Below are 14,391 nucleotides of genomic sequence, written 5' to 3' on the forward strand. Positions count from 1 at the left end.
TGAACACCTTTCCTATTTGATTATAATTCCACTTACTAATTCCTTCTGGCTTTTGTCTTCCAAACAATTTTTGATTTTTATGACCTGAATGCAATTTGAACTGGTCCCCCAAATGGTTTACAAGGCCCAGGTGTAAGATAAATTGGCAAACTAAATAGAAAAGTAGACAACCATTGGATAGCAACGAAGGTTACCCCAGCTGATCTGTTTGTTAAAAGGACTGTGCTATGAATTTTTTTCCAATTCATCCTAAGTATTTTTTAGGCGCCTACTCTACACTGAGCATTGTGCTAATAATAACAGCCAACATTTGCTGAGTACTCACCATGTGCTAGGTTCTAATTGCTTTACCTACTCCTCATTTAATTATTGCAGGAACCCTATGAAGTAAATACCATTATTATCCCCAATTTGCCAGCAAGGAAAATGACACATGGAGAGATGAAGTATGTTTCCAGAATTCCCTAACAAATGGGACTCAAACCCAGAATCCAGTGCTGAGTCAGTGCTGTGTATCCTTTCCCATTGGACAGCAATGGTCACCATGGAGGAGACCACAAAACCAAAGAAGAAAAACAAAGAAACTAACCATTGAATACTTTAGTGTGGTCTAGAAACTTCTCTCACTGTACTTAATTATCACAACAATGTGATAAATGATTATTACTTCCTTATACTTGTGCAATTGGTTAGGAAACTTGCCCAGAATCTCAGAGATAAGCTTCAGCCCACAAGAAACTTATTTCTACTGGGAGTGCAACACACACACACACACACACACACACACACACACACAGAAGGAATTGGCACGACTACAAGATGATGTCAAATGTTACTCAGAATAAAAGTATAGTGAGATCTCCAAGGAAGAAGGAGCATTCAACCCAAGGCAGATGCTGGCGAGGCTTCCTAGAGAAGGCTTGATGTGTTGATTTGGGGGAGACACAGAGGAGGAGTGAACGGCATTGCCCCTGATTTTTGTTCTTTGCTGTAGCTGCAGTTTTCCTCTTTTTGTAAATGTTTATTACTTTACAATATATTGGCTTTTGTGTTGACAAAAAGTCATTTCCAGATTGCCCTCCTTTTATGGGAGTTTCAAAGCAGAAACAAATGCCTAGGTTTAGGCAACAGTAAGAATGGTGGAAAGAGTCAAATATGGGAACTCTAGAGGAGGGAGGTTGTTGTCTGCCAGTTAGAGAAAGGGAAGGAGGGGAGATATTGGGAAGCAAAGAGATGAAAGGAAGGAAACATGTAATTTAGGAAGGAGAGTGCTTTTCTCTAAGGGAAGTCTATTTTGAGATAGGACCTGGATTCAAGCCTTCGTGGGCCAGACCACTGACCAGTATGCTCTTAGAGAGGCTTTCATAAATAAGATGCTGCTACTTGCCTTTTTTTTTCTTGTTTTTTTTTTTCTTGGTTGGTTGGTTGTTGTTGTTGTTGTTGTTGTTGTTGTTTTAAAGAATGTCAGAGGGGTAGGTGAGAAGAAAGAAGAATAGTCTCTTAGCCAAGTTTTTTGCCAGTTGCCTCAGATCATCAACACACCGTCTCAATCCAGGAAAGTCTTGTTACTACTTAGCATTTGGGACAGAGCCAGTGGGGACGCTCACAAATATGGGTTCCATCTACTTGAAAATAATTGCCTTTACATCTTGTGACATCTTCCATGGACTCTGTGGTGAAAATCAATTATAATCCCTTTTGGTGGGAGAAACTAAATTAGAAAGAAAAATGATTAGAAACAGAAGGCAGCTTGATGCTTGTGATGCCAGATTTGTTCAACATGTGATTCAAAAGCTGAGGAGAAGTTTTTCTGGCCGTTCTCCCAATTAGCAACCTTTAGCTTACTTAAAAGCCAAAATCCATGACTCAAAAGAGCGTGCTAGGAAGAAATTTTTGACGGATAAAATTAGCTATTCCTGGCAACATCAAATAACATATATACATACATTCACGTACCTTTTTTTGAAATGAAGCTCAAAATATACCAAGACCTAACTCAAACTACTCCCCAGACTCCAAAACTCAATCATAATAGCTAACGTTTATCAAGGGCTTACTATGTGCCAGGAATTGCATTTAATTCTCACATCAACATTATGAGCTAGGTACTATTCACATATAATCCTAAAGATCATATGGAATCTGAATAGCAGATTGAGACAAGCACCCTTCAGTGTGGTAAGTGCATGCATATTAAGAGTGCTAAAACCTGGGTAGGAAAAACATTGACCCTGGCCTTCGGCTACTAGGGAAGCCTCCACAAAGGGGGCAAGGAAACCAAGACAGAAGCTAGGGATGGTGAAGAGGGGAAGGAGTCCCAAGACGAGGAAGAAACAAGCCTCCAAGGCAGAGAGAGCTCAATCAGTATCATGGGTGCATAGAAGAAGGCAATGGAGAGTCATTTGGAGAAATTTTAAGCTAAGGATGAACCTGACCAGGTTTACATTTTTACAACTGTTTTTGGCTAGTTTGAAGAATAACTTGTGAATAGAGCAAGAAGAGAAACAGGGAGAACCATTAGGGGGCTATTGCCCTGGGGATAATCCTGGCCTAAACTCAGGCAATAGCAGTGGAGATAGAGAGAAGTGGAGGAACTGGAGAGTTATTTAAAAAGTAGGCTTGAGTGGCTCCTGGGTGGCACAGTCAGTTAAGCATCCAACTCTTGACTCCAACTCAGGTCATGATTTCACAGTTCATGAGTTCAAGCCCCACATTAGGCTCCGTGCTGACAGCACAGAGCCTGCTTGGGATTCTATCTCTCTCTCTCTCTTCCCGTCCCCTGATGACTTTCTGTCTCTCTCTCAAAATAAATAAATAAATAAACTTTAAAAATGTTTAAAAAGTAGACTTGACAATAGGGTGACATCAGAGGCAACAAAGAAGACAGAATCAAGGAAGTCTCCTAAGTTCCCGCCTTGAGCAACTAGATGGATGGGATGCCATTTACCAAGATGGAAAATTCAGGAAGAGCAGCGTATTCAAGAATCGCATTGAAAGAAGGTAATTAGTTCCATTTTGACTGTGTTGAAGTACTCATGCAACATACAAATTCATAGGGAGATCATTTTTTATGAAAGAATAACTCACATGAATTATTTTAATCACCCAGTTCCCCTAATATGTTTTTCCCTAATATATTTTTAAAAGATTGATTCACAAAATTTTTATATATATGCAGCTTTTCAATAGAACTTACTCATCTGGTAATCCACAACTAATAAGGTTTTATATATATATATATACATATATATATGTATATATATGTATATATATACATATACATATATATATATACATGTATATGTATATATATACATATATATACATATATATATATATACATATGTAACCATCTGTATCTCTGTTTAGTTAAACATAAGTTCATACTAATGAAGAGACTTTTTATTGTACACTATTTTGAACTTTTTGAGGTTTTTAAAAATTGTATCAACATGGTAGTTTGTCAATCATTTTAAAAAGAAATAATATGCTGTTTGAAATGTCCTAGTGGTAAGATAAATTGTGTGTGTGTGTGTGTGTGTGTGCCCCTCCCACACACATATATATATGTATATGTATATATGTATATATACATATATATACATATACATATATATACATATATACATATATACACATATATACATATATGTATATACATATATACACACATATATACATATATACATATATATACATATATGTATATACATATATATACATATATATACATATACATATATATATGTGGGGGGGGCACACACACACACACACACACACACACACACACACAATTTATCTTACCACTAGGACATTTCAAACAGCATATTATTTCTTTTTAAAATGATTGACAAACTACCATGTTGATACAATTTTTAAAAACCTCAAAAAGTTCAAAATAGTGTACAATAAAAAGTCTCTTCATTAGTATGAACTTATGTTTAACTAAACAGAGATACAGATGGTTACATATAAAAGTACTCTAGATATGTTTATATAAATAATATTTTTATAATATAAAAAATGTTACATATTCATCATACATATATATATTTCTTTGCTCCATCAGCAATGACATCCCAGCAGCAATGAGCACACCTATTGCTTACATCTTGGTTTCTAATAGTGTTCCCCAATAAAAGGAACTGGGCAAGGTTCCTTAGAGAAATGGCAGATTTAAGGACTGGTACAGGAAATATACAAGATCAGCCTAGACTGGCACCTGACTGGCTCAATCGATAAAGTATGTGACTCTTGATCTTGGGGTTGTGAATTTGAACCCCATGATGGGTGTACAGATTACTTAAAAATAAAATCTTAAAAAAAAAAAGCCTGGAGCATCTTGCAATTCCAGAAAGCAAGGAAGTGCTCCAAAAACATAAAACCACCCTACATCAGTGGGGACATGTCAGAGGGGCACAAGGAGCCAAATGAAAGAGCTTTCAAGGCCAAAGCTGGAATAATTTGATCAACAAAATAAAGTAGTATTAGATTCTAATACAAAGTATAAAATAGTCATGATCCCATACAGACATAAATAACTGAATACATGAATAAATGAGGGGGTGACACAAATCTCTCTTACAAAAGAATTCCAGGTAATCTATGTAGATATTCCACCCTCAAGGAGATGAGGGGTTAACTCCTTAAGTGTGGGCTACATATAGTGACTTCTTTCCAAAGAGTGCAGTGATAGAAAGGGAGTAGGGTGAGACAGAGTCACTTGAAAGTGGAGAAACCTAACAAACACTAACTTATCCAGCTGATCAAGGTCAACACTGTATCAACAATGATAAGTTATATTGATACTGTCTATCCTTGATGTGATATGATAAAAATGGCTCCTGGCCTGCATGGTTTTCCTCCCAAAAAATCGTAACACCAGTCTAAGTATGAGAAAAATCAGATAAATTCCAGTTCAGAAGCATCCTACAAAATACTTAGGCCATAGTTCTCAAAACTGTCAAGGTCATCAAAAACAAAGGAAGTCTGAGAAACTGTCAAAGCCAAGAGAGCCCAAGAAGATAAGAAGACTAAAGGTAATGTGGTATCCTGGAACAGAAAATGAATGTTTGGTAAAAACCAAGGAAATCTGAACCAACTATTGACTTTAGTTAAATAATGTATCAATATTGGCTTTTTAATTGCAGCAGATATACTCTACAAATTTAGGGTGCTAATACGAAAAACTGGCCAGGGGAAATATGAGAACTTCCCGTACTATCCTTTCCATTTTTTTGTAAATCAAAAACTTTTCTAAAAATAAAATGTATCTTTAAAAAGTCTCTTGCTTCCATCAGAACCTAGTTTCTGATGAATCTCTCTAGACATTCTCTATGCTTATATGCAGAGATATTGTCAATTCACCCCTCACTATTCTTTCTCCACTTTGCTCTGTGCCCAGAGGACTGACCTTGTGAGCAACGAACAAGCCGTCTGGCTCCTTAGCTGTCTGGCTTCTTCCAGTAGGCTTTGGACAACAGAAAAACGGAGGGGTGGGGAAGATCCAACCAGCAGAAGATGAGAGGTAGGAAAGGGAGAAGTCCGGATATTTACTCCCCCTGCTCCTTCCCTGTTGGGCCTGGAATTAGCAGTGCTTCCATGCCTCTATCAAGGGCCCCAGTTCTTATTGGGCAGGCCCTCTCCAGGCTCTGGGTTGTGCTCGAAGCTCCCGCCCCCTCTTCCCTCGGGCTGGGATTGCTGACAGTTGTCTTCTCAGACAGTAGACAGCTGACAGGTCCCCAGGCTAGCCCTGAAATGTTTCACCATTGCCTGGTTGGTTTCCCTGACCTGCCTACACTTTTATATATAGTCTCTTTATTAACTCTATCATAGTGTCTTATCTCCTTCTTGCTAAGGCTCTGATTAATATCCTATGCAAATGTATATTCCATTCCTTTATACAACCATGAGCATGCTATACGCACTTTTTGAACTTTGTCTTTTTTGCATCTATAGTACATCTTGGGTTTCCTTCCATGTCCATGTATATTGACCCACTTTGTTACTATCCCATAGTATTTTATTGTCTGTGTTTATCATGCTTTAAAATATTATATCAAAAGAGAAGAGTTAAAAGCTGAAACTTAGCACAGGAACCATGAAGCCTGGGATGGGGGAAGAAGATAGGACTAGAAATTCTATATATAGGGATGAGGAGAGCTGACGTTGCCAAAGCCCTGGAGAGCTTAATTTAAGAAGGTGGAAGTTAGGGGGGCACGTGAGTGGCTCAGTCGGTTAAGCGTCTGACTCTTGATTTCGGCTCAGGTCATGATCTCATGATTCGTGGGATCGAGCCCTGCGGAGGACTCTGTGCAAACATTTCGGAGCCTGCTTGGAATTCTCTCTCTCCCTCTCTCTTGGCCCCTCTGCTACCAGCCCTCTTGTGCTCTCTCTCAAAGTAAATGAATAAACACTAAAAAAAAAAATTTTTTTTTAAAAGGTGAAATTAAGAAGGTGGGCTTTGGAGCCAAACTGCTTAGGTTTATATATTCCAGCTCAGCCAAACTGGGTGACCTTGGACAAATTACTTAACCTTTCTGTGTGTAATTATCTATGAAATGGGAATGATAATATCCACCTCAAGGTAATGCTTATGCTCAAAATCAGTTACTTGTCAAGTCAGCTTTCAAATCAGAACACACTGGGTAATTTTGTGCAACCAGTGGAAATGTCGCCATGATTTTCCATCCTGGTCTCTCTTCCTGGTCCAGTCCTCTGTTTCTTTCTCTTCACCCTCCCTCAGCTTCCTCTCCTGCGCATTGCACCAATCTGTCCCTTTAGGGGTGATAGGCTTTCTCTCCCCGTTGACATTTAAGATTTGCTTTTTTTTTTTAATGTTTATTTATTTTTGAAAGAGAGACAGAGTGTAAGTGGGGGAGGGGCAGAGAGGAGAGGGAGACACAGAATCCGAAGCAGCTCCAGGCTCTGAGCTGTCAGCACAGAGCCCAATATGGCACTCAAACCCACAAACCGTGAGATCATCTGAGCTGAAGTCGGACGCTTACCGACTGAGCCACCCAGGCGCCCCTAAGATTTGCTTTTAAATGAAGAATTCATAGATTCTAGGATGGTGGTGTCACTAATTTAGAATTCAATAGAGGAGGGATAAATAATTTTAAAAAGCACCTTCTTAATAAAGCAAAGTAGCTATAAGCCAGCCAAAAAGAAAAAAAGGAAAAAAGAAAGAGAAAGATAAACTGTCTCAGATGATAGGCTGTTGTTTTCCACCAAAAGCAATTGGTGTCATTGTCCAGATCAATTTCTGCTCAGCTCTGTACGAGTTACCTTAACGACTGAGGAAAACTTACTGAGCGCGAGGCACCACCAGTCCCCCCAAAATTAAGTTATTAATCGTATGTGCAATGACTAGAAACAATTGAATAAATTCTAAATATTAACTTTTCCCCCTCTATACATGTCATTTAAAAACACAGCTACCAAAGAAATAAGAGTGCAAACATAGCTACCAACAAAACTTTATTCAGAAAATAGTTCTCCAAAGACTACCCCCAACCCTCACCTCCGCCTGAGTTCAAGGATTATCTGCATTTTACAGAAGAAAAGAGGCCTTTCATTCTCCTTTATGACCTCTCAAGGGTTTGGTGCTGGCCTTTTTATCTGTCCACCTCCCACCCCCTCCCTAAACGCCTGGTTTTAATTGCTCCATACCTACGGAGTGTTCCCAGTTTGCTATCTCTAGATCTGCCTTATCTCGACTTCAGCCACACTGCCTTCCTTTTCGTTTCTCAAGCACAGCGTGCTCTTTCCTGACTCAGGGTTTTTGCATTTGTGGTTCCCTTTTCCAGGAAGGCTGTCTCCTCACAATTCAGATCTCTCCACCCCATTCAAAGCAATCCTCCTGCTCTTGGTTCATTGCATTTTCCCCACCAGGAATTCCACGTGACATCATTCTGTTTATTACTCCCATAGATTTCATCATAACGGAAGATTACCTGATTTACTGATTCGCTTATAGTCACTGTCCCCCACGGGAGTCTTAAGTCCTTTGAGGGCAGGAACTTTGTCAAACCTGCTCACTGCTGTTTCCCTAACACTTAAGATGGGGTCTAATACAAGTAGGGGGTTCAATAAATACTCACTGAATGAATAAAGAAGTGTATGGATGGATGCATGCATGAATGAATGAATGAATGAATGAATGAATGAATGAAGTACCTAAACATCCAACTCATGACTACAGTGCACATCACCATTTACTTGAAACATTCCTCAAGTTTCCCTTTTCTCCCCCCACTGACAAACCACAGATGTGCAAGGTTAACTTTAAAAGCTAAATACATTTAGGAGCACCTGGGTGGCTCAGTTGGTTAAGCGGCTGTCTTCGGCTCAGGTCATGGTCTCACCGTTCGTGGGTTCAAGCCCCATGTCAGGCTCTGTGCTGACAGCTCGGATCCTGGAGCCTGCTTCAGATTCTGTGTCTCCCGCTCATTCTGCCCCTCCCCTGCTTGTGCTCTTTCTCTCTCAAAAATAAATAAACAAACAAACAAAAATTAAAAGCTACATACATTTAAATAATAAGAAACTCAAATTGTTTTGGCTTAGAAAACTATGCTATTATTTCATGCTAGTGAGAGACAAATTTCCAAACCACATGCCAAATTTGGAATCATATTCAAGAATGTGGTGCTTCCTCCACTGAGGTATTATTGAACTATATACAAATGAATTTTTATTAACATTGAGAGTTGTTTTAAGTTGGAATGCACAGCCACACAGTTTTAGAAAGAATGCTTTTTTAGCGATTTTTTTAAAGGATGGATTCTCAGTTTTTTAAGTTATTTTCATTCCTACCTGAGAATTTCTCAGTATTCTATCATTACATATCAAGCAATCAATAACTTAACAAGTATTTCTTCAGTAACTATTACATTGCCATGATTTGCCAAGGTATTGTGTAGCGATACAAAAGAAGACTGGTATTATAATCTTACTTACAGATGGGGGAAAAAAAAGATAAGCAGGAAATAATCAGAAAGCTTGACAATGATTAGGTAATCGCTATTTGCTAATTTAATGTATTTTTTAACTTGTCCACTTACAGGCATGTCTTATTTTTTAATACCACAGAAGACATATAAGATATTTTTTCTGTCTTCAAAGAGCGTATCTTATATCTGGAGAGGGAAAAAAGTAACATACAGGAAACAGAGAACAATTGAATATGACATTATATGGTTACTGAAAAAGAAGCCCAATCAGTTGTTCAGAAAAGGTGAGAGAAAGTTGAAGTTCTTTTTGTGTATAAAAATGGCAGAAATTTAGCGTCTATTGTCTTGAGAAAGTTAGCAAGTAAAAGGAAAATAAAAGCTCAGGATTAGAGTTGATTTTCCCAGCCAAAATGACCACTCTCCCAAGGGAGCTGGTTTTTCAGAGTTTCTACTGATCATCGACACCAGCCTAAAACATGAACAATGTTTCTGTTTGAAATATAGACAACAGTGGTTTCCAAATGCTGCCTCCAAACAGAAGTGACTCCATTCAGTTCTACCGAAAAAAATAATGAATAGGCTACACACATTACAATTCAAAGGTAGACGATGATAAACATCAGAATCTAGGTTGCTTTTGAAAACAGATTTTTTGGGCATTGTTTGCACATTTCCATTAGTTTGTAGTTCTTCTATTAGGGAACTTTTAAGTTGTCCGCAAAGAAGGAAGTAAAAATTTATACCACAAATCTGCCCTCTAGACCAGAGAAGAGTAAAAAAAAAAAAAAAAAAAAAAAAAAAAAGGCAAAAAAAGCCCCCCCCCCGAAAAAAATGCTGTTAATTGAACTCTAGCATACCATCAGTTGGAAGATGAGTCCTGATAACATGTGGAAAATGTGCATTTTAGAATCAGTGAAATAGTGTATACATTTTGTGACCATATGATATCTGCTGCATGCCACAGATAGGAGACCCGTGTCCATGCTTCTTTATCATTATGGCCATGGCCCGCACTAATAAATGCTGAATAAATCCTTGAATGAATGCATGTGTAGATTCAATAATGGGGTTTGTCTTACACTCCAAATGCCTAAATGATAAATAAGAAATGCATTAAATTTTTTTTTGATGTTTATTTAGTTTTGAGAGAGAGTGAGAGAGAGAGAGAGAGAGAGAGTGAGCAGGGGAGGGGCAGAGAGAGGAATCTGAAGCAGGCTCCAGGCTATGAGCTGACAGCACAGAGCCCAACGCAGGGTTCGAACTCATGAACTGCAAGATCGTGACCTGAGCCACAGTCGGCCGCTCAACCGACTGAGCCACCCAGGCACCCTGAAATGCGTTTTAAATCAGCATTAATGGCTAAATAAGTGCTGGAAAGTAACAATAACATTGACATTTATTTTGAAGTGACACATTATCTCTTTGGAAAGAAGTTCTAGAAATGATTAAATTCTGATAAATAAGAACCACCCACCTCTATGTGAACCAGGTGAAACTTGATTTGTAAAGCCTACATGAGTAATTTGAGGTGCTTAATGTAACAAGTAAATTGGACAGGGAGAGCAAGCTGTTATCACATCCTACTCTTCTCTGTTTTTAAAAGACAGCCAAATTCAGACCTATGAGAAATGCAATTCTCTACTTTTATAGAAATCTGTAAAGGAGAGGCTATTCTGTCCATGCACCATTTGTTTCTTCCTTAGAAAAGGGATTTAACAGAAGAAAGTAATATCTTTATCCAGGTATATGCAACACTTATTATGGTGTGATGATTATGTTTAATTTATTTTTGTTTTATTTTTTTATTTAATAATTTTTGTTTTGTTTTTTATTTATTTATAGGGGGAGGGTGGTGCAGAGGGACAGAGACAATCTTAAGCAGGCTCCACACCCAGTGCAGAGCCTGACACTGGGCTCTTGATCTCATGACCCTGGCATCATGACCTGAGCCCAAATCAAGTCAGATGCTTAACCTACTGAGCCACCCAGGCGCCCCTGTGTGATTATTAAACCAAATTCTTACATAGAAAGATGCAGTTCAAAGAATAAATCTCTTCTCTAAAGAAGGTTACTAAACCCTTGTCTTCTAGTGTTGACTTGATAGTCTATTTTCTCCTCTGTCCTTCTGAAACCTCTACCCCACTTTGTTGTTCCTTTGAATCACTACCACCACTGCCAAAACCACCACTAAGCTCTGATGCAAGTGGTCCACAGAGCTGACTGTCCCAGACTAAAAGTGTTCAAAATAGCAAGTAACTGGGAGCAGAAATTCTGGGATGCGATATGGGCTATATTTATATTTGTGTAAAATCTCCAAATTAATTCAATTAAGAATTGTGAGTCATCTAGGTGAGTTACTGTGGAAACAATGATATGAGTTGATGCTTTGAAATTCTAGGCACCCTAGAAGATATTGGTGACATAGACTTAAGTCTTTAGAGAAGTTGTAGACCAGGGACGCCAGAGTGTTTCAGTGGGTTAAGCGTCTGACTTCGGTTCAGCTCATGATCTCACAGTTCATGGGTTCAAGCCCGCATCCAGCTCTGTGCTGACAGCTCAGAGCCTGGAGCCTTCTTCGGATTCTGTGTCTCCCTTACTCTCTGCCCCTTCCCTGCTCACACTCTCTCTCTCTCTCCCTCAAAATAAATAAACATTAAAAATAAATAAATAAATAAAAGAAATGTGTTTGGGTTCTAAGTATATCTGTTTAGAAAACATTATAAAAGGTAATAATGGTTGAGGGAGGCATAGTGCTTGCCTTCAAGAAGTTTTGGCCTGAAAAAAAAAAAAGTTTTGGTCTAGTGAGGGAGATAAGACTTGTATGAAAACAGAATTATGATACTATACTAAGGTAGATAGTGAAAGGCATCTTAAGAGAAAATCAGATAAGGGGCCAAGAGAATTCAGAAAAGGGACTGGATTAATTCTGACTGAAAGCATCAAGGAATGTTCATGCAGAAGACAGTGTTTTACCTGGTGCTTAAAGCTATGTGTGAAGGTGTATAGAATGGAAACAGTCAGAATCTACTTGAAGATAAATACTTGCCTCTGTGTCAGTGTAGTTGAGTTACACATCCAATAATATGTTACTTACAGAAAATGCCTGCGCACTCTCTCTTTCTGTATATACACATGTATATACATATATATGGAGAGAGATTTTTAGTACATGTTTAGTATGTGTGGCAAGTTATTAATAGATGTATATTTTGAATATCATACAGAACCTAAGAGGGACAGCAAACCCTATCATAGGATGTTTAATAGCATCCCTGGCCTCCATCCACTAGATCTCAGTAGCATACCCCCAGGCGTGACAACAAAAATGTCTCCAGACATTGCCAAATGTTCCCTGAGGGGTAAAATAGCCTTTAGTTAAGAACCACTGTTATATACAGTTGATCCTTGAACAACATGAGTGTTAAGGGTTTCCAGCCGCGTGGAATCAAAAATCCTCCAGTAACTTTTGATTTCTCAGAAACCTAACTGCTACCAGCCTACTCCTGATTGGAAGCCTTACCTACGGGCAACGTGAATGTCTATGGACACATATTTTGTGTGATTTATGTAGTATATACTGCATTCTTACAATAAAGTAAGGTAGAGAAAAGAAAATGTTATTAGGAAAATCATAAAGAAGAGATAACACATTTACAGTACAGTACTGTACTTACGAGGAAAAAATCCACTTATAGGTAGGTGGTCCTGTGCAGTTCAAACCTCTGTTGTTCAAGGATCAACTAAGCAAAACCTCCCTTGCGAATGGATAGAATTTTGGTTCCCTTCTGCAATGGTTCTTACCTTTATTTTATTTTATTTTATTTTAAGTAATTTAAGTAATCTTAAGTAATTAAGTAATCTTAAATAAATCTTATTTATTTTTGGTAATCTCTACACCCAGGGTGGGACTTGAACTCAGGACCCTGAGATTCAGAGTTGCATGTTCTTCTGACTGAGCCAGCCGGGTGTCCTTTAACCTTATTTAAGGGTCAAGTAAGTTTCTGAAATCTGTTGAAAGCTGTTGACTCATTCATTTATTAGGAAAAATGCACATGCTCAGACCTCGTAGGATACAATTACAGGGAATTTACACTAGGGTTCTCCCAAGAGGAGTTCTGTTTCCTGGAGCTTAAAGAACTGTCATGGTCTGTATGTTCCAGCTAGGTAGGTAACTGCAGGCTGGTGTCCAGAAGGTCCATAGTTTTGGAGTCTCTTCTGCATTTACTCCAGAATACTGATGATAGGGCGAGAATCCACCCGTTTGCTAAACTCTCCCATCTTTCATCTACACCTGCATTAGTCAGTTTTAGCAAGATTCATTCCAGCAGAAGACAGAAGCCTGCTGAGGTAGGGTAGATCCTATTCCCCTCACTTCTTTCTAGTCTCCATTCCTGTCTAGTCCAGCTGATTCCTTCCCTGATTGCCCAGATGACTGAGAAGAAAGATAGAACCGAACAGTTGACAGGGTAAGAAAGTGAGCCACCTGGACACCTGATTTTGATTGTGAAATGTAACACACACAGGCACACACAGAGAGAAAAGAGTGTACACAATGTATCTAAAATGTATGATTAAGTTGTGAACCCTCTACAACCATCAGCCACTCACTACTTCTGAAGAAACACTTTCTAGAAATACAGAGCATTTATTAAATACAAAACTGGCCACTGCTCCTTTCCTCCTCTCCACCCCAGGGCAGTAGGAGAGCTGTGTGCCAGACTGTGGTGCTTCTTGATTCACACAAGGTAGGAGCCAAGGTCAAGGCTCCCAGCAGTCCTGTTTTCCACCCAGGGCTCTGCTCTCCTGTAACAAGTTTCCCTATCCCCCCCTGACCTCGCAGCCCGCGTTAGTAATTGGGAGGTGAGTGAGGATCCTGGTGACAACCAGTAAGATTCTTGGCCTCCCACTTCGGGAAAGGGAAAGAACAGGGCAGGAGGAGTAGCATTTCTTTCCCGGTAGGATAGATAGGTGGGGAAAGACCGCTGCCTTTGTGTTCCTCTTTTCGACTAAGGTGTCTCTGTTGCTCCATAAATAAAAAACGTCTCCCTGCCTTCTGTGAGCGCTATAAAGGCACCGGAGCGGCCGTCCCGGGGGCATTGCGGGCGGGGCACCAGCCGAAACAGGTGAGCTGGCCTGACTCGGCTCTGGCTCCACTCCCGGGAGGCAGCGCTAGCTGCGGAAGGGACTAGCGTGGGGGCACGGAGCAGGCGGGCAGGGGGCAGTACAGCCTTCTTTCTGAGAAGCTGAGAGCGAGAAGGGAGCTAGGAAAACAGGCAAGAGGTCTGCCCCACCTCCCTAAAGTTCTGCCCCCGGGAGAACGGCGACCCGCTGCTGGAATTTGCCTGCAGTGCACGCAGCCTCGGGACCCGGGGAACGTGGCCTAGGGTTTCCACGCCCGGCCCGGGGGCCAGTGTTTCTCTCCAGGTGCGCGCCTGGGGAC

At 39.7% G+C, this 14,391-nt stretch overlaps 1 protein-coding gene across 2 annotated transcripts in view; it reads left to right on the plus strand.

Annotated features, from left to right (window-relative positions):
- Window positions 1-13,896: 13,896 nt before the first annotated feature.
- Window positions 13,897-14,391, plus strand: part of SLC26A4 (solute carrier family 26 member 4) — a 52,255-nt gene continuing 51,760 nt past the window's right edge. Inside the window, exon 1 of one of the 2 annotated variants that reach the window (XM_027071670.2) lies at window positions 13,897-14,074. The gene's annotated coding sequence lies outside the window, so the exon portion shown is untranslated. Of the gene's footprint in view, window positions 14,075-14,117; window positions 14,376-14,391 lie in introns of those variants that run through there. The other variant, XM_027071671.2, reaches the window with a different exon arrangement.

This window comes from Acinonyx jubatus, chromosome A2 (genome assembly GCF_027475565.1).
Source record: "Acinonyx jubatus isolate Ajub_Pintada_27869175 chromosome A2, VMU_Ajub_asm_v1.0, whole genome shotgun sequence".
NCBI classification, from domain to species: Eukaryota; Metazoa; Chordata; class Mammalia; order Carnivora; family Felidae; genus Acinonyx; species Acinonyx jubatus.